This window comes from Myodes glareolus, chromosome 19 (genome assembly GCF_982192425.1).
Source record: "Myodes glareolus chromosome 19, mMyoGla1.1, whole genome shotgun sequence".
Taxonomy (NCBI): Eukaryota; Metazoa; Chordata; class Mammalia; order Rodentia; family Cricetidae; genus Myodes; species Myodes glareolus.
This window is the reverse complement of record NC_142044.1, coordinates 54,602,036-54,623,379: the sequence shown is the minus strand read 5'-3', so window position 1 is coordinate 54,623,379 and position 21,344 is coordinate 54,602,036. Positions and strand designations below refer to the sequence as shown.

General features: G+C 40.1%; 1 protein-coding gene across 2 annotated transcripts in view; it reads right to left on the bottom strand.

Annotated features, from left to right (window-relative positions):
- Cntn1 (contactin 1) overlaps positions 1 to 17,429 on the bottom strand; it is a 304,667-nt gene extending 287,238 nt beyond the window's left edge. Inside the window, exon 1 of one of the 2 annotated variants that reach the window (XM_048444803.3) lies at positions 17,274 to 17,429. The gene's annotated coding sequence lies outside the window, so the exon portion shown is untranslated. The remainder of the gene's footprint in view (positions 1 to 17,273) is intronic. The other variant, XM_085678791.2, reaches the window with a different exon arrangement.
- Between the last annotated feature and the right edge of the window lie 3,915 nt (positions 17,430 to 21,344).

The window sequence follows — 21,344 nt, the reverse complement described above, 5'->3', positions numbered from 1 at the left end:
GAGGCCTTCCCAGCAGGCACCAAAACCAGAGTCTAAGGAGACCTCTGACCTTCATCATGGACCAGAGGACAATTTGAAAATACCAGGGAAAACAAACTTAGTTCTTCTTTTGAATAATAAGGCTTGACCAAAGTGCCAGATACTGAGAAGACACAAGACTTAACTTCCTAATAGGTCACACAGAAGAAAAAAAAAAGCACAGAGGTTCTGGTTGGACATTTTACTGTTATTTTATTTATTATGTAAATTGTATTCAGAACTTAGTGTGTATCACTAACTCTTCAGTATTCTCTATAAATACTGACTATAATATTGTACCTGTTAAACACGAAGGACTTCAAAAAAGTGAATGAATCATGCATATACCATGTCCATTACTCAAAGGTCTTTGGTTTCCCAGTGAGATCATGTACTGACCAATTCACGTGTATTATGCACTTCCAGTTATACCATAGAAATATTAATTTGTTAAAATATGCCCAAATAAATGAGGAGCACTCAGTAACCCCATTCTTCATTCTAGAACTCTGTAATGCTGAGAGTCAGGACTCTCAGTTCTTTACAATCACAAGTGGATTTTATGAATGAAAACCAATGCTGCTTTACAGCCCATCCATCATTATTATAATTATGTCTACCAGTGAGCAGGAAGACATGCTGGAAGATGGATATAGCCTGCTGGCATTTTTCAAACATGAAATACTTTTACAGGTGAATATTTTAAAAATAATTTACTTATTTATTTAAAAGTACTCCAATAGGACATCTTAAAAATATTTAATTATATTGCATCTGTATGTTTAGTGTTTTTAAATACAAGAAATGAACTTAGAAGTTGTAAGGTATGGTCTCCATACTTACAATGTAGTAATGAAGAAGAAGTAGAAGTTTGACCATAAGTTGGGATAATGAAGAGACATAGGGGATGTGACAGAGGTCTGTAACTGGTACACTGGGGACACAAGGGAGGTGCCAGTATGCCAGAACCAAGAGCGGACACTAACCAGAACTTACATTTCAACAGACACAGAAACTTTCTACTCTGTTTGGTTATCAGATAGTTTTTAAAACATGTTTTACCAAGAACTCTCTCTAAAACCCATTATTAAAACACATTGAAAAGAGATCTGATTTTATACAGAAGGAATCATTCTCCATTAACACCCATCAATCAGTGCACTTGTCCTAAGATCCATGCCATTTATATAAATAAAACAGACACATGGGGAACACAAGATCCATGGCAACCGGCACTGGAAATCATAAATCCACTTGCAACCAGCATGCCAAGTGAATGAGCATTGCAAGCAATTTGAAAGACAAGTATTCCCTAGGTGAGATCAAAATCCTCCTGGGGAATTTTAATTCTCTGGTGAAACAAATAACTGCCTAGCATCATTTGCGAAGAATAAGATTGTTTTTGAATGCTGCAAAAATGGCCTGCGTTATGCGTATTTCTCTGATTCCTCTGCAAGGCATTTCTGTGAGAATTGGTGACTCTAAAAGGAAAGGGAGAATAATAAAGAAACAAGTGTGACGTTGACCACGGTCACCACATGTCTTTGTGGCTGCTCCACACATGCTTTTAGCAAAGTATTATAAAATACATTCTTATGGCAAGGACACACTATAATTGAGGCAAATAGAGGTTCTCTGAGCATATTTCAGGGTGACGAAAGCATTTGGGTTAATAGCAACCACTAGGCACATACTGATAGATAACATTTTCCTAATAGTAAAAAGGTAACACTTCATACATCTATCAAAATGGACTGGTCCCATATGATGGTTTGAGAATGACCCATATAAGCTCACATATTTGAATGCTTAGTCCTCAGTTAATGGAACCATTTAGGAAGGATTAGGAGGTGTGACCTTGTCAGAGGAAGTCTGTCTCTGGGTGTGGACTTTGAGATTTCCAAACTCTGTACCAGGCCCCCCCCCCTCTCTCTCTCTCTCTCTCTCTCTCTCTCTCTTTCTCTGTCTGTCTCTGTCTCTGTCTCTGTCTCTCTCTTTGCCTGTTGCCTATGGATCTAGGGATGAGATAAAAGGTTTTGGGTAATGTTCTAGCATGACGCCTGTCTACCTGAAGCCACGCTTCCTGCCATAATATCAGAGACTAACCCTCTAAAACTGTAAGCAAGCAAACCCCCAATTAAATGCCTTCTTCTAGAAGTTGCCTTGGTCCTAATGTCTCTTCACAGTAATAGAACAGTAGTAACTAAGACTGGCCATATAAATACATGAGACATTAAAATCATACTAGAAAAAAACAGACCTGAGAACTTATGGAACACACCAGACTGAAGAGGCGTATAACACTGTTCCTTGTACTACATAAACATGTGGACACCTACCACTGGCATTGACAATCCCAGCCTTCTAACTACCTAGTGTGTGATTCAAGGGATCAGGAGGCAGAAAACTTCTGACTGCCCCAAGAGCTTCAGCTCAGTTTACTTCCCATTGTTAAAGTAGCCCGTGAGAATTGCTGTCAGTCCTGTCGTTCATTCCTCAGTATAGTCCGGTACTAGCTGAGTCATGTACCGTGCGTTCATGATATCCACATTCTTGCTTCTCACTTTTGCAACTTGACTCAACCTCAGCCCCACTTTGACCTGACAGCCTTGTGGCTGAGCCCCCAGACATATCCAGTAGCTTGTCCATACACAGGATCTATTTTTAACTATCTTTCTTATCTCTGGTAAGGCCTCTTTGAACTTCAGTATGGCTTCTTTAGTCTTTTAGGAGGCATTCTAAAACCAACATATATATATATATATATATATATATATATAGATAGATAGATAGATAGATAGATAGATAGATAGATAGATAGACAGATAGATAGATAGATATAGATATATAGATAAATAGATAGATACAATGAGTATGATGTGTAATCTAAGAGTTGATATTATAGTTAAGGATTACAATAATCTGTGTGTGCCGGTGGCCAGCTATCAAGAGACATGGGGATTACTTGGCAAAATGCAGCAATAAAAATAGATATTTTCTATAATTTTATTGTTAGTCAATATAAATTCTGTCATTGTGGAAAGACACAAGGGAGCCTGTTTCTGATAAAACACACTCTTACAACCCTGACTTAATTAGATTTCTTCTACTACCTTAAAGCCATGCAAAAGCAGCATGGGAAAAAAAGGGTTTATTTGGCCTACAGTTCATCATGAAGAGAAGCCAAGGCAGGAAAGCTGTTTACTGCCTTTCTTCTTCTGCCTTGCTTAGCTACCTTCCTCCTAGAATCTAAGACCAACTGACCAGGGTTGGCACCAGCTATAGTAGGCTGGATCCTCTTTCATCAATTAGAAACTAAGAAAATGACCCACAGATACACCCACAGAACAATCCATTTGAGGTAATTCCTCAACTTGGGTTTCCTCTTTCTAGGTACAGTAAGTTGACAATTGAAACTACGGTGAGTCTATATATTAGAAAAGACACATAAAACAATAAACCTTTATATTAGAACTATTAGTAATAATACAAAGCCGAAACAAGACATATCTTTAACACTAGAATAAAGAGATATAATTGCAGTATTTGTATAACAAAATCCTGCAAACATTAAAACAGGAACTATCACTACAAATTGGAAATTTACTCAAGGAAAGTTTGAACAAAAAAAAAATATCTGTTACCAAACAAAGTAAATGTTTTCTGAGTCTGTTCTTATAAATATCAAGAATCTTCCAAACCATTCCACTCTCTTAAAAATAAAGAGATAGGTCAGTTGGTACACAACATGAAGGCTGAGTTCAATTGCTATAATCCACATGAGAACTATCCAGCAACAGAAACCAAGGAACAAAACACTGACAAAAGACAAGACCAGATATTAGCACCTAGAATTGCAATCTTACCAAACCCAGATGCCAAGACACCACTGTAAAAACACAATCAATAACAGTCAGGACAATAAATCCTCACTGGAGCCCAGCAACCCTACCAGAGTTGACCCCTATAATTACAGCAGTGCTGAAGCATAAGCCAAAGACCTTAAAATATCTTTTATGAATATAATAGAGGTTCAGAGGAAATAAAAACCCATTAAAGAAAAGTATGAAAACACAAACAGTGAAAGAAAATAAAGAAAACATTTCAAGACATGAAAAGTAGAAATAGAATCGATAAAGAAATCCAAACTGAGAGAAATCTGGAAATGACAAATTTAGGAATTGAAACAAGATCCACAGAGGCAAGCTTCACCAACAGAATACAAGAAATGAAAGAGAGAATCTCTGGAATTACAGATACAATAGAAGAAATTGATATGTCAGTCAAAGAAAATGATGACTCTAAAAACATCCAGACATGACACATCTGGAAATCTAGGACACTCTGAAAAGACTAAATCAATGATTAATAAGGATAGAAGGAGACAAAAACCAGGTCAAAGGCACAGAAAATACTTTCAACAAAATCACAAGAAAAAAACCCAAACTTCTATAACTTAAAGAAGGAGATGCCTATTAAGATACAAAAAAATATACAGAACACAAATTAGACTAGACCAGAAAGGAAATTTCCCTCAACACTAATAATGCAAACACAAAGTTTACAGAACAAAGAAATAATATAAAAAGCTCAAGAAAAAAAACACCAACTAACATACAAAGGCAGGTTAATTAGAATAGCGTCTGACTTCCCAATGGAAACGCTTAAAACCAGAACGACCTGGAAAGACGTTCTCTCAAATCTAAGACATCACAGAAGCAAGCTCAGACTACTGTACCCAACAAAACCTTCAATGTCTGGAGAAAGAAATTCCATGATAAAGCTGAATTTAAACAGTCCCTATCTACAAGTCCTACACTACAGAAGGCACTAGAAAGAAAAATTCTACCTGAAGAGGTTAACCACATCCAAGAAAGAAAACAAAGTGTAAGGAATCTCAGGCCAGCAAAGGTGGGAAATTAAAAACTACACTACAAGAACAAACTACCAGAAATCCACAAGCATTGCTCATTGGTGACTCTCGGCATCAGCGGTCTCAATTCCCCAATAAAAAGACACAGACTGACAGAATGAATGGAAAAACAGGACTCTTTTTCTACTGCATCCAAGAAACACACCTTAATATCAAGAACAGACAGTACCTTAAGGTAAAAGGATGCAAAAAGATATCCCAAGCAAAAAGAATTAAGAAGCAAGCCAGTATAGCATTTTTAATATACAACAAATAGACTTCAAACACAAACTAAGAAGAAATGAAGAATGACACTATATACTCAACAAATGAAGTATCTGCCAAGAAGACACAGCCGTTCTTAACATCTATGCACCAAACACAAGGGTATCCAAGTTCACAAAAGAAACACCACTACCATTCAAATCACATATTGACTCTCATACACTGATAGAATAGTAGGTGACTTCAATATCCCATTCTAACCAAGAAGGGTCATATAGAGAATACAGTTGCCAAACATATTGTGGAGACAGAGTCTTAGCTGGACAACTCTCTTCACCAAATGAAGCTTCAGTACAGGGAATGGAGTACATATAAGTTGTTGGCCAAACGGATCCCATGGGAACCCCTAAACAATCCAGGCTTTTGCAAAGGCTATAGGTTACTCTTCACAACAAGACCACATTGCTGAAACCAACACCTACACAACTCATTGAATACGGAGAAGTTGAGCTGTGGCTGACATAGAACCCTCACCCCTACATTCCGGCATTTGTGGTACTCTGTATGCTACCAAAGTAGAAACTTAAACACCAAAACAACAACAAACCCTTTTGTCTACAATAGTGCCGTGCCTGCAAGATTTCCAAGCGGCCAAAGCTTGTGGTAGTAACCAGCCAATATCTGATTTGAGTTAAGGTTCGCTATGTGAAATGGAACCCTTACTCAATACTTGGGCAACCAAGTACCAGAGACTAGATAGTTCTAGGACCTAGGGGCAAAATAAATATTCCTGATCTACAAAAGGGATGCATCAGTAAGATGGCCCCTGGTGGCATTCTTCTGTACTCAGATCAGTGCCTTAATCAGTCATCATCAGAGAAGCTTCATCCTGCTGCAGACGGGAAGAAATACAGAAATCCACAGCCAGTGAATATTGAGGGGGGGGGGGACTTTGAAACACTCATCCCTGAATAGAATGCTTCCATAATCACTCTCGGGGCCCTAAAGAACTCTGTGAAAGATGAGGCAGAACGATTCAAGAGCCAGAGGGGATGAAGGACACCAAACTTCTAAAAAGAGGAAGACCAACACACATGACGTACAGTTGATTAACATACACACTCACAGACAGTGGCAGCCTGCGCGGGACCAGAAGGGGTTTGCACCAGATGCGGTTCTAGAGCTGAAAGAAGTGGATACCTTGTTAGCATTCAGGCAGTACGTTGGCCTGCCCTCCTCAACAGCAACCACTAAGAGCACTCCCTGTGTGCATGCACCTGTTAACACTTATGTGCTTAGACTACCCAGCACTAAAGGTCCTCACAGGATACATCACCAGCTACGGCCACTCCCTGGGCCCTACATCGCCTCCTAAAAGAGAAGACCCTCTCTCTCCTGCCACTCTCATGACAGAGGCTTCTCCTAATCCCTCTCTTTTTCCCCTCTCCCAATAAACCTCCCATGCGAATTTGTTGAGTTTCTTGTATGGTCTGACTTTCCTTCCCGCCACTGTGGCTAAAAACAACACACGAGCCCCCATCTCTAACCCAGGAGCTATCTCCCATTAATAACCACCTGCAAAAGAAAATTTCATTCTCTTCAATTAAGTCTCACTGGGGAAACAAACTAATCTTAAGGGCAGACTACATGCCCAGTAGTATTAATCTTAAGGGCAGGTAACATGCCCAATAGGAGATAGCCAACAGAAAAAAAAATAAACTTAACAGCATATTTGGAGGTTTTTTTGTTCCATAATATTGTGCCAGGCTTTTTTAAACTTTATTTTTACTTCATATATATTGTTTATATCTATATCTATCTATCTATCTATTTATATATTTATACTATATTATACATATATGTATATATAATGCATATATAATGTAATATATATTATATCATGACTTCCAGTTTTATGGTTTGAGTCCTGAATATTCAAAGGAGTAGTTCTCTGTATTTATATCTATTTCTTGTGCACTTTCTTGGATTCTTTTCCTTCTGTTTTGTTTGTTTTGTCCTATTCTGTTTTATTTTTGTTTTATTTTATTTTACTATTATCCCTTAGATGCCTGTTTGCTTTCTAACATGAGACATTAAGGGGGTGATCCAGATGGGAAGAGAGGTGGGCATGAACTAGGAAGAGTAGAGGGAGGGGAAACAAGCCATGATATATTGTATGAAAAAAATCCATTTTCAATAAAAGAGAATTAAACATGGTTTTGCAGAATACATTAATGTGTACTTTAGTAGAAGTAGCTGTCATGCTTGTGACCATTCAACCTACACATAGCCCAAATATCTACATCAACTACCAGAAACTGGGTTAGTTTTCTAGTAACCAGAGTTATAAAGATCCTAAAACAACACGTGAAGGCTAAAATGGAATCAACCTGCTACTCATTTAAAATATTTTCAATTAAAATGCATTGCCTCTGATGTATAAAATATTAGATACTGTCATTTTCTGATATAAAATTTTGTTGCACTAAACAAGTTGACGCTCAGGCTGAAATATTACACTGTTCTTAGCATCTTAGCAGGCATCCTGACAGCTGCGGATAGAGATCTGCATTTTCAGTTACCATGACAATTAAATGTGGTCAGATTACAAACCATAGCATAGAATTACTGCTAATGTTTGTGGTGGTGGGATGGAAAATTAGGTCAGAAAGCCATAAAACTCTCATGTTTGCATCAAAATTGTAATAATAAATATTTAAATGCTACATTGTAAAGATCTAATTCGCATTTGGAAAACAGCACCGTGTAAATCACTACAGCAGAAGACTTTTTGTTTATGAGCTATTTATGAATAAAACATTTGAAAATTAGGAAGATTTAATTCCTTGGGTTAACACAATATATTTGTGAGCATAGCCTAGGATCTGTATACTATGAGCCACAGAATACTAAAGCCTGCTATTCTTGTAAGGACTGAGCACATAACAACACAAGGATTAAAAACTAAAACGTTGTTCAAACTGATCAGCATCAAACAATAAAGAGACCCTGTCTGAAACAAGGTGGAAGGTAAGGACCCTTGAGGTTGTACTCTGACCTCATCATATAAGGTATTTGCTCTAATTTCCTGACTTACACAATAGAGTGGTACATGCTTCAAGCCATCTACACTGTTCGTAAAGTGCCGAGATGTCACATGCAACATATTTAAAACAATGATTTTCACTGTGGTGTTCAGTAAGTGATTATTGTTAATAAATGAATTGGAATTATAGACATGATACACTTGCAAACTGGTCAGAAAATAATTCTTAAATCTCAACATGTTGAATGTCCAGACAGGGTAGAATTATTATTCTAAGTACTATCACTTTTAAATGAATTTTTTATTATTTGTCTTAATTCCCACCTCCCTCCAAAATTTGACTTTTGACTTGATTCCTATAAATCTTCAAGACTGTATAGAATTTTATGGTAAGCAAAGCTAAAAATAAACTTGAGCATCTTCATTTAGAAATATCCCCAAAATTTATTTCAATAACTCAAATTAAAAAGATGAGGAGAAAGATATTGCACTTTTCACCATAAATAAAAAGAAATGTGCTGGAGAGATGGCTTAGTGGTTAAGAGCATTGCCTGCTCTTCCAAAGGTCCTGAGTTCAATTCCCGGCAACCACATGGTGGCTCACAGCCATCTGTAATGAGGTCTGGTGCCCTCTTCTAACCTGAAGGCATACACACAGCCAGAATATTGTATACATAATAAATAAATGTTTTTTTATTTAAAAAAAAGAACTACACTCTGAAACAAATTCTAAGAGTAAAAGAAGAATTCTCCTCAATTTCTCCTGGAGAAAGTATAAGTACTTATTGATGGATTTTACTGATGAAAGGAAGGTGTAGTACACTGCCCAGGACTTTCAATGGATCATTAAAATTTGGACCAATGTTGTTATTCTGACAAGACATTGGGAGCCTTTCTGTGGTAAGACTAGCACACACACTGGGTCTGAGTACTATTAGTCCTTTCGGGCTTAACTCACTAAACATTTGAATTCAGGCAATAAACTTATTTCTGTGACTTTATGCATAAATCAGATAATCACACTTTTTCTTTTATGTTTAGGTTATAGTATAGTTACATCATTTCTCCTTTCATTTCCTCCCTCAGAACCCTCCTATTACCCTTCTTTTCTTTCTTCCGAATGCATGGCCTTGTTTCATTGAATGTTGTTACATCCATCTATGAGTATGTAATGCATGTATATACCTAACTATAACATTCTCAGTCTGTGTAAGGTTATTCATATATATATTTTCAGGGCTGACTGTTTGGTATTAGGAATCAGTAGGTGGCTCTTCCTGGGGAAGACCATTTCTCCCATTCTCAACATTAGCTACCTGTAGTTCTTTATATGTTGAGGCCTTTTGAGGTAACCGTCAAAACCCTTGTGAGGATCTGATATCATGTACCTGAGAGAGTGTGTTAAGGAGAGTAATGTAAAATATCAGCGATGACAATGAATACTGATAGCTAAACAGAGAAGATGGCAATTATGTTTGCCAATATTTAATTCCAGTCAGTTGAATTTATTATCTACAGCATCCATACATCTACAAATGCATCCTACCTTATGAAATACAGGATTGCTTAAAAGAAGTTAACTTAGTGATTTTGTATTATAGACTTATCCTATCCTAGGCAGAGATTCTCAGTACACAATGAAATTACAAAAATCTTCATTAAAAATGTTTTATCTGCCTTGCCTAAACCACAAAATCAGGATATTAAATTTGAAATACTATAAAGACCACTTTGGCTAGTAGTTTTTATTTGTTGCTTTTTCAAGGCAAAGATGCATACTTCATTTGATGAAATCATAAAAACAGATTCAGGCTTGGTTTTCTTTTATGTCTTCAGAAATACTTACAAAATATAAAACATATGTGAGGACCTATTGGGACACAGGAAGACCTAGTAATGGTCTCTGTTCTTCAAGGCACATACAGTAGCTTTAGAGAAAACAACCGACTACAATACAGAACTAGTTTCTGGTTGCTAGAGACTGAGTGAGAAACTCTGAATATGGGCTAAAAGCTCAAGGTTTGTACTCTAAGGAACAACTCCAGAAGTGATAGAGCCTAGTTGCAGACATGGGGAGTTAGACAATCTAAAAACAACGAAGAAGACAAGTGACTTAGGTTGGAGACTAGAGCATATCAGAGGAGGGGAGAAAAGAGAGAGAGTGTGAAGGGAGGGAAATGGGACTTGTGAGTCACCTGGGCACAGTCAGCAGCTAGAGACAGAAGAGATCTGAAGATGGAGAAATGAATTTTAGAAACTCAATAAGGACTACTGACAAAATACTTTAGGTGAAATAAAGAGGGCCTTAGGAAAGAAAAGGGGAGACCCTATCGAAAGACCTTCGGTCTAGGGATCTCACTATGAAATTTGCTTTGGAAAGACAGTTGGGGCTGGGAGGTGGAAAATGAACTTGATGTAAAGGAGACTACAATAAGAAGACCAGAGTGTGGTCTCTGAACACTGAACATCTTTTTCAAAACATATTAAACGAAGTGTTGGAAAGAGTAAGTAACTTACACTAGTTACAGAGTGGTTACCTGACTGGGGTTTGCTACCACACACTGTAGAGTTCTTGATAGCTGTCAGAGAACAGGTTAAGGAGCAGCTCACATAAGGAACCTAAAGTGACCAATCAGAGGCACTTAGAAAGAAGTCACAAGACGGTACAAGGAAGGCATGGCATACTCAGGTCTACATCATCATGCGCAGGGCTGAGCAATTATCCAGCGAGCTAAGGACCATCTGGATAATCCTCGCAGCAACAAATTTAGTGTTTGAGTCATTCAGATAATTGTGCAAACAATGCGCCCTGCTCTGGCTGAGTAACCTGGATGCTAATACCTACTGCTGTACACTGTGCCCTGAGGTATTTTTGGAATGGACGATGGAGACTCAGAAAGCATTAAGGAGCCATCTACTTACTTTGAAATCCGCATGAAGAATAAAGGTTATCTTAACAGACTGATATTAAATTATATGTATACCCAGAAGCCATGTCACATGAGGATAGACGTAAAATACACACATGTTTGGTTTTGCTTTAGAGGACAAAGGAAATTTAGACAACTCGTATGTGAGCTTTTATACTCAGTTTGTTTCCTGGCAGAAAGTTCTCTGAGCTTCAAGAATAGATGAAGCAGCAGTGTGCATGACTTAATAAACAAAAGTAAAGTTACAAATGCTGTATGGTAAAGTACATTTCTAGAAAGTCACAGTCGAGCATAGCAATTTCTATTTGTAATCCCAGCACTGAAGAGACTAACATAACAGGATCTCCACAAGCTCAAGACCAGTCTGAACTATGTGGTGTGTCCAAAGTCAGCCTGCACACAAAGTGAGACTCATTTCAAACCCCACTTCTTGTGCTCCCCTCCCTCCAATAAAACCAAAAGCAGCATCAGGAGAAGAAACACTTTTGCAAATGTTCTGGTCCATGAGGAACATGGGAGTGCCCTGAGTCAAGCCAGCTTCACAAATTGAGAAGCACAAATCAAGTATGACATTCCATGACCTCAGTACAAAGCACAGAAAAACAAAACAAAACTATAAGAACTCAATGTATAACTTGTACCATCAAAATAGTCACCTTTAAAAGCTCTAATACCAAGCGTTAAAGAATAGAACGCATTGCCAAATTGGTAGAGCCATTGGTAGAGTATAAATCTGTGCATAAGGGTTTAAGAAACTGTCGGTATTCATTAAGAGGCTACAAATATTTGTCTTCACTAGTAACTTCTAATAAGTTATGAGAAATAAGTGACCATAAATGTGGAACATGTGCATTTGCATTCAGTTCCTTAACTAAGAAAAATCTAGAAGTATTAATGACACTCTATAAAAAATTACTTGGAAGCCAACTATACTTCCTTAATAACAATGGTCAATGAAATCAACAAATGCCTAGTGTCTGATGTGAAGAAAAAGTGGAGCACAAAAATCAAGTTACTTTCATTATATCCAATATTCAAAGGCACAAATTGAAAATATCTATATACACTGACAGTAATGAGAAAAATAATGACCTAAGCATAGTGGCACATGCATTTAATCCTAGTGATGGAGAGGCAGAGGCAGGTAGATCACTATGAGTTCAAGTCCAGCCTGCTCTACACAGTAAGTACAGTGAGTTCCTATCAGACATCCTGTCTCAAAAAAAAGAAAAGGAGGAAAAAAATCTATTTTCTTTATTTCTAATTTCTCCTTAGTGATTATGTAATTTCTATTAAATATTCAAATTTATTTTCAATTTTATCTGAAATTAAGTTTAACAAAATAACTAAGTATTTACATACTTTTCAATATAATTTTACATAATAGGCCTCGCATTCAACCGTAGTGAACAATGCGTTATCCATCTGCTACACGGCCAACGGCACACAACTCAGTCCTCCTTAGCAGCTGGACCCAAATATGTCTTGCTACCAGCAAAAAGTTTCAAAATAAAGAAAAACCAATAGTAAAAATCTAACACACAATATACTTGAATGATCTGTAGCATCTTGGATAAAGCTTCTCTGCTGGTGGATTTATTTGCCACTCTACCAATCCAGGTTTATAACAGCAAGGCATAATAGAGGATACACATTAGAAATTAGAGTAAGAACAGATAAACTACTGAATAGATAGTGGACACTTCTAGATGAAAGGAAGACTTAAAAAGTATTAGCCACAAGCAAAATTGTCTGGAAAGTTGTAGCCTGTGTTCCTAAAGGCCAGTTTATGACTGGTGCCTATCACTAGGGATAGGCAAACAGGGGTGTTCACTCCTTACGCTATCATTACAAATAATACTCTTTAACAGCTACTAGTTATGAGTAATTACCGTGGCCCAAGTTCCATCTTAAATCCTTCACATACACTGTCTCAGTAAAAGTCAGGAAAGCCTCCACAGTGTTATTATAGAGCCCACGGCTGGCATTCATATATCTGCATAATGAAGACTCCTACCCACCCTGCCCCCTGCAGCCTATGTTCTTAATCAGGACAGTATTCATTGACTGTCAGGAGCACAATAGAAATGCAACTGCAGAAGGAAATATTTCATTTGAGAGCTTGGAAAAGAAAGCAAAAATAGGAGGGAGACCAAGAAAGGAGGCTGAGAGAAGTAAGAAAACTTGACAACAGATGATTGTGGTGTCTACTACTGAAATCTGGCGGAAGAGGGGAAACCAAGGAGAATGACTGTTGGAGGGAGGAACAATAGCCAGCGTGCTAGTAGCAGAAAGCAAACGCTGCTCCTGTGAAACAGGGAGCTTACCGGTGACTTAGAGGGGTTAGGTTCTGGGGAGATGATGCAGACCATAGGCAATTTGCTTGTAGAAATGATAGCATTTGACTGGAAACATCAAGAGATTAGCTGGGTACATGCCAAGCAAATGGGTTATTTACAGCAGAGAATGGAACATGTTGATAGGTGTGTATCAGGGGTAACACATGCACCATGGAAAACGCATCTGATTTACTATGATTATTATGATGGGGATTAGAGATGCAAGAGACTTGAACAATAAAAAAAAAAAAACTGAACACCAAGAATGTCCAAGGGACCAATGATGACTTCATATTTACTGATTTGGGGATGGAGGAGAGGGGAGTGTGGTTAAGGCAAGCTATGAAACGCTCTTACTTGTAGAAATCTATCTTTCACCCAACTCTCTAGATGGATGCATGGAGCACAATAAGAATACATGGCAGAATCTAGGCATTACCTGTGTTAGAAAACTGAATGATTCTGGGGCAAGAATGCAGAAACACCCTCACATCAGCCATTGGTCATCACAGACAGGATCATGGAGTCAGCATTCCCAAAAGTAGCCCTCAACTCTGCTGTCTATTGACAAATAGATGAACCTCAAATCATTGTAGCCCCGATAGGAATCATTTGCCATGATAATAGGTTTTCAGGGGATACCTTTGAGTATGCTTAGAACTTTCAGTGTGATAACTATAAAACCACATAGGTTGTAATGTCCCAGTTGGTTTTTTTTTAATTGTTGTTGCTGTGATAATACACAGACCAAAGCAAAGGCCACAGAGGAACATTGCTTACTGCCCCTCTTTGGCTAGTTCAGTTACCTTTCTTTTATATCTTGAACCCTTTGAATAGGAGTGGTGCTGCCCACAGTAGGTTAGGTACCCCTGCATCAATCTCTGACTAGTTCAGCTACTTTCATTTTATAGCCCGAGCTCTCTCATAGTAGGTTGGTCTCTCCTTCATCAATTAGAAATAATGAAATCCCAATGGACGTCTCAAAAGTATAGTCTCAGTGTAGCAATTTCAAATTGGAGTTCCCTTTTTCTAGGTGACGGTAGTTTGTGTCAACTTGAAAAAACCAGCACAAATGTTTTCAGAAAAGCACTACTAGATAATTGTAGTGATATTTTATTTGTATTTTAATAAATAAAGTTTGCCTGAAGATCAGAAAGTAAAACAGCAGCCCTAATCAGTCTTACAGAACAGGCAGTGGTGACCCACACCTTTAATCCCAGTAACCACACTAGTTTGCCATAGAAACTGGGCAGTAATGGTACATGCCTTTGATCACAGCACTAGAAAGCATTATAAGACTCTGGAGGAGACAGCTATCAGTCAGCCTCATTATGAGGATTACTGGAGGCAGAATTGCCATTTTCAGACTGAGGTACAGGTTAAGAGTCAGTGGCTGGCTGCTTTGCTTTGCTGGTCTTCAGGTTGAACCCTAAAAACTGTCTCTGAGTTTTTAATAATCACACTACAGATAATAAACCAGATAGATACAAAAGGTTAACCAGCATAAGACTAAGTGTGATGAGGTCTCCACATGTGTTTCCAAAGAGACTCAAGTTATAGATTAGAAGTCTATTTACCCACAGCGTATTAAGTACTCACTCCCACAGTGGAAGCATGCACATTTTTGGTTTGTTTGTTTTTAAGGCCAGGTTTCTCTGTGTAGCCTTTTGGCTATCCTAGAACTCACTCTGAAGACTAGGATGGTCTTGAACTCATAGAGATCTGCCTGCCTCTACCTCCAACGTACTGAGATTAAAGCTGTGTTCCACCAGTGCCCGGCCAAGCACAGATTTTTAAGAGAAGCTTCAGGATAAACCTCGGAGTCGACCCTATCACTCGTCCCTGGAATGCCACTAGGCTCACATTCTAAGAGAATAAAGCACTCCACGAATCAGATTGGCAGGCAGTCAGGGTGACAAAACTCAACACCTCCAACTCCCTCTGGAATATTAGAATGACATCTAGGAAGCCAAAAATTAATTCTGAAAAAATAAAGCAATAAATGAACAAATGAGTTGCATAGCCTTGCTGATATCAACACTATTTACGCTTATTACAACACTATTTAATTTATTACAAGGACCAATGACAATGGAATACTGTGGAGAGCGCTGTCTGAAGAGAAGTTGCTCTGCATGCACGCAGAGCAGGCTTTGCTAAGACCAGAGCTGAAATTTGTGGACGCACACTATTTGGTCCTTCTGATTCATGACAATGGAAAGGCTGTTATCAGGAAATAACCCTGGATAGTGACAAAAATGAATATATAAACATCTAAAAAGACTTCAAATAAATCTGAAATATCATATTAGCACAAATTTATGTAAGCCGCAAGAAAAATCTGTTCAAGAAATTGTATCAAAACTACCTCCAAAGGCCCTACCAGAACCACAGTCCTGCATCCTGAAAAGTGGGTGGGTCCTTTTCAGACCCCTCAGTGCAGCTGGCTATAAGTTACCACACAAATATATTTAATGCCAAATAATCAAGAAGCAAGCATGTGCACAACATTGTGCACCAATGAGTCACTGAAATAGTGCAGAAAAGACATGCATTAGTGTGATGTATGCTACACTTCAGGCTGCAATGGTCGATATGCACCAGATTCCTAAAAACGCGGGATAAGAACCAAGAATGCATTCAGAATAATATTGGAATGCATTGATTTCTGTGCTTTACCAAAACGTTATTCCATGTGGGGGCTTGTTACTCTCAGTTTCTCTTCCCTGGCTCTCCCCATGGATGAAGAATTTAATTCTATTTCGCCCCTCCCACCCAGTGTTTGCGGATTGCCTGAGAAGGCCAAGGCAGCCCGCTCAGCAGCAAGGAACCCGGGCAGGCTGCGCGGGAGCTATATATAGCTCCACCTTGGAGATGTGCATACACAGGCACACGTACAGATGCCCATGCTGGATTTGGCATGAAAAACAGGACAACCAGAAACGGATACACCTCTCACTTGCTTCTTTCCCACCATTCCATTTTTTCAGGAATTTTCCCAGCATGGTGTCTGATTTCCCCGCAATTCTTCTCCTGCCTGCTACCAGCAATCTGATTCCAGTAGGAATCGGCACTGGGCCAACACCTAGTTCCCAAATACGGTCACCCAGGGAGGATGCTTTAGGGTCCATCCTGACACAGTCATTTGACTAGATGAAGTGGTAGTTCCTGGTGGGAAACAGTGAGGCAGTCGGGAAGCTACCTCTCTGCAGTGCCCAGTCCGCAGTACCTCGTGGAGGGGAGACCCTGGCTTTTCCTCAGATTGGATTAATCAGAAAAACGCCTGGATTCTTCCCAGTCCCCACGCCCAAGGGGAGCTAGTCCTTAGCCTGGGGACGCACCAGCCCTTGCCTCCCTTACTGCAAGTACCGGCAGTCAGAGCTGTTCCGGAGGGTACCCTGCAGGTGCGGGGGAGGGGAGCAGGCGGCGCCTGGCGTGCTGAGCAGTTGAGATGCAGAGAGGACCTGCGGATCCGACAGCTGTCACGTCTCCACCCCCAGGCCCCAGCCACTTCGACAGGGCAAACCCCAGGCCCGACCCCGCAGGCAGCCTCAATGACTACAAGCAAAGTTGCCCAGACGCATTGCCCCTTGGGCTCCTCTCAGCAACCCTTCCCGGTGCGTTGCCCCGGCTCCAGCATCCGACCACCCTCTCCATCCCATCTTCAGATTGGTGTCATGGACGTTGAGGTGACAGCCACAGCGACCCCGGGAGCCGGGGTAAGCAGGGCGGGGCAGGGGCTGGGTGGCCTCTGGGAAGCATGCCTTCCCTGCGCTCTGCAGAAGGGCGAGCCTGCCTCCTACCTGTTCCCCACTCCTGTCGCCGCTGCGCTGCCTGGCCCTACAGCTTTCCCGCTCCTGCCGCCGCAAACAGCTGGGAGCGCATCTCCCACCGGCGCCACTCCTCGCCTAGGCGGAGCCCACCCTAGCTACTTGACAGCAGAAGCCGGGGCCTCAGAGTGCAGTTATTGGGGCCGCAGGGAAAGGGAGGCGGGGACCGGAGAGAAACCTGCACCTTTGATTGGACAGAGGAGATGTCATTCTCAACTCCAGGGTTTCTGTGGACTCACAGCTTCTGAACCTTTGAAGTCCGAGGTTCCAAAACCTTCTGCTTCTTGGTCAGAGAGCTTTGGAGGAGGGAACTTGTTTTGAGGACCCAACATTAAAGGCTCCAAGAGGAAGGGGGGGGAGAATCTGACAAAACCAGACTCCGGGAACTCCTAGAGATTTAACCAGGGATACCACCTAAGGCAAAGACTCAATATGGAACATGTACTTCAGTGAGGAACCAGAAAACAACAAAATGCACAATTAGGTGGAGAGAAATCACAGAAATATCAGAACTGGAGATTTTGTCTCGTTTCAGTTCCCAGTCATTGCCCAGATACGCCACGGAAGTTTTCCTTATATCAAAAAGCAGAAACTCTTTTCTTCGTGTGGTGGAAAATAGTTCATATAGAGTCCATTATTTTAAATGGGAAGACACTATAAAACAAACTGTCAGAGTAAAGCATTTGCTGTTTGCAGTTCCGTTAGCAGCCAATTCTTAAAATAATGGCCACCATGCTGACTGATAACCCGTCTCATGCGCTTAAGTCTGAATATACAAAGCCGAACAGGTAGGTGATTGCGAGACTGCTTTTCAGAGGGCAGAATGTCGTTGTGTGCCTTTGTCATCTCTCCTGTCTTTCCAGGTAGAACCAGAAAGCTATGAAACCCGAGGGACCCCTTAGTGGAAGACCAGGAAGAGACTAAATAAAATTGAAATAGAGCCTGTGTTCTCTCAGTACCTAATGAGGAAACAAGATACCCTCTTCCTCTTTAGAGCCCAATTTGTCTTGCACCTCGGTAAGTAGCCATCCTAACGCATGCTGAACATAAGCGAACACTCATGTTCATGAGTTCGTGAACGGCTTGCCCCCTGGAGTGTTGTTAAAGAGAAGGCTGGTGCTACCAAATGCTAAGTACAGATACCCAATATTCAAAGTTTTTAGTGCCATCAAGAACTACCTTGTATATTCTCTTCACAGCCCTGGAAGACTCCCGGTTAAAAGGAACAATAGATACATTGTTATAATACATAAATACTGTGTACATTGTTATCGTCCATACATACTGTGTATGCCAGAAACCCTCTTGCCACAGCTACAAGTGTCAAAGCCTCCAGAGCCATGTTTCCCCATAACATGCCTGATAGTCTTGTATCCTCTTCTCCAGGACATTCCACCTTTCCCACTGAACTGCACACACTTCTTGGATTACTTGGCATGTGTCTTATTCTCTGTGTGGTGTACCAGAACTCCGCAAGAATGAGATGTAGAACTTGCAAAGGGAATCCAGGGGGACAAAATTAGAAAACAGTTTAGCAGGGAATGTGCTTTCAATATTAGTATCTCTTGATTGCTCAGCAAATCTCAATTAGCTGCCTTTCAATACACCCTTCTCCAGGAAAGAGAAAGCATAGAATGAAACGAAATGAAAGAAAAAAGAAAAAGAAAAGCACCAAGTACTCAAGTTTACAAGAGCTGAACAGAATACTGAAATCTCCACCATGCCATCATCTTATCCTCCCATTCATTCCCTTAGTGAGTACTAGCATTGTAAATATTGTGGAGGGCGAGATAAGATAAGCAAGTTGTCATTTTTACAAGCATACAATGCCGCTTGTGCATTTCTTGATCTAATGAACATAAGCACAGACACACAAAGAATTATGAATAGCATTCAGATTATTTCTATCTCATTAGGCTCATATACTTTCAAATAAAGCAGACGTTTTCCAGGTTCTGTAATGGCTTTTCTCAGAGAGCAAAATCTGTACATCTGTTCATGACATACCTATATTTCTATTTATATAAAAACATTGGCAATGCCTGCTGCACAGTGGTTTGCTTTTTCCAAATCACTTTTTCGTGTTCTGTGCTGTTACAATTATGAGCTTAAGTATAATAGTCATGCTTGTGCAACAGGACTGGATACTCACACCCATAAACATCTAGATACAAGCTGATCCCAGATTATAAGACTAAACCATCATTATTTTTCCACTCCATAACTTTATGTGGTATGGGTCCTGTAAAGCTCTTGCCCTTTCTTCTCCCAGAATCATCTTCATATTGAAGCTTTTTTTTTAAACAATTGAATTGGCATATTCCTCTTGCCACATTTATAAAGCATGCGAAAGTATGCACTTGCATTAGAGATTATTCAGGACACAATCAGTTTCTAAGCTTGGGGTCTGCTTCTAGAGGCTGGAATCATAGCCAGTGGGTCTGGTATTGCTGAAGAAAGCTGAGGCACAGCAAATAGCTAAGTGGACAGGTGCGCTTTCATGACAGTTTCCTCACATGGTCAGGATTGCCTCACCCTGGCAACATAGTGGATAATGTAGCTGGACATCTCCTAAAGAAGCCAAGGGCAGTTTTGCTTTCTCAATGGATGATGCAAGCTCATAAGCAATCAGAGTTCTGCCTTCTCCTTCCTGGGGCTTTCCATTGCTCAACTGCACTTGACTCTGCCGGGTCCCAACCCCACCCCAGTCCCCGCCTTTCTTTCACACTGCATTGACTGTCATTCTTCAAACATTCCACTTTCCTCCACCACTGACTGAATCTCAGAGAAAGTTAAGGAAACCACAACTGCATCCCAGCTTTCCCTGGGGAGTTCTCTCTTCCTCTCTCCTCTGCTCCGCCCACCAATTCCTCACTTGGAAGCTTCCCAGGAGAGCAATTCCCAACATAGCCTGATGTGACAAAGGAGAGGGGAGTAGAGAAAGGCATGGGTTTTTTTTTTTTTTTGGTTTTTTGTTTTTTGTTTTTTGTTTTTTTGTTTTGTTTTGTTTTCCCAATCAAAATTCAAGGCTGCCCTGAACCCTGTCAGTATGGCAATAGACATTCTGCCCACTGGTTTGAAGAGTCCTGCTGAACACAGCCTGCAACCTCTCCTTCAGCCTGCAGTGTGTCTCAGCCCGTAGCATCTCAGATCTCATCAGCCCACTGACCTAGCTTTTCAGGGCCAATTGGGAACTCGGCAAGGAGATGCACACAGCAATCAGGAAGAACACAACACAAAGCCAGGAGCAAACACATACACACACTCTCTGTGAGTGTGAGGTGTTGGGGAGACAACACTACCAAATTGGTTTGCAAATACTAAACATTGGAAATTCTGTCAACAAATTTCTCTCCAGGAGCCTAACAATTTTCCTGAAGATTAAGTATAAGGTCAGAATTCTTTTTGTTTTGGAAGTGACTGCTGTGTCCTCAAAATGCAGGCTTTCAGAAAATGCACCTGCTTTTATTACTAGAGGATTCTTATACAGCGGCCATTGTTTCACAATAATCTACTGATTTCTTTTTATTATTCCCTCCTATCTATAAGAGAAATCAATGTATAATGTAATAAAAATGTAATAAAAGACCTGTTACTTCTTAGTCAAGCCCTTGTCCTCAAAAGTCTTTCCACTCATAGATCTAAAAAGGACAGGGCACCTGGGTAATTTAGTGTCAAGTTGTGGCCGTATTTTGTTGCTCCCCATGAGTTGGAGGTCAGACACTCTTAGCCAACTCCAACCCTCAGCCCTAATGAATACACTCTTTCCCTCAATTCCAGCTGCCATTTTAGACATCGCACATTCTATTTTCAGAATGACTCTTCAAAATAATGGCTACTTCTATCATCTGTAGTCGACAGAGAATTGAACATTAGGCCATGTGTCATTGTTCATTTTGTGCTGTTAGCAGAATCCCTGAAAGAGGGTGATTTATAAGGAGCAGTATGGGTGCTGTAAAGCCCAAACCTTGTATCTGGAGAAAGCTTTATGCTACATCATAAAACCTGCAGGAGGGGGAAGTTGCATGAACTAACCTTCAATTG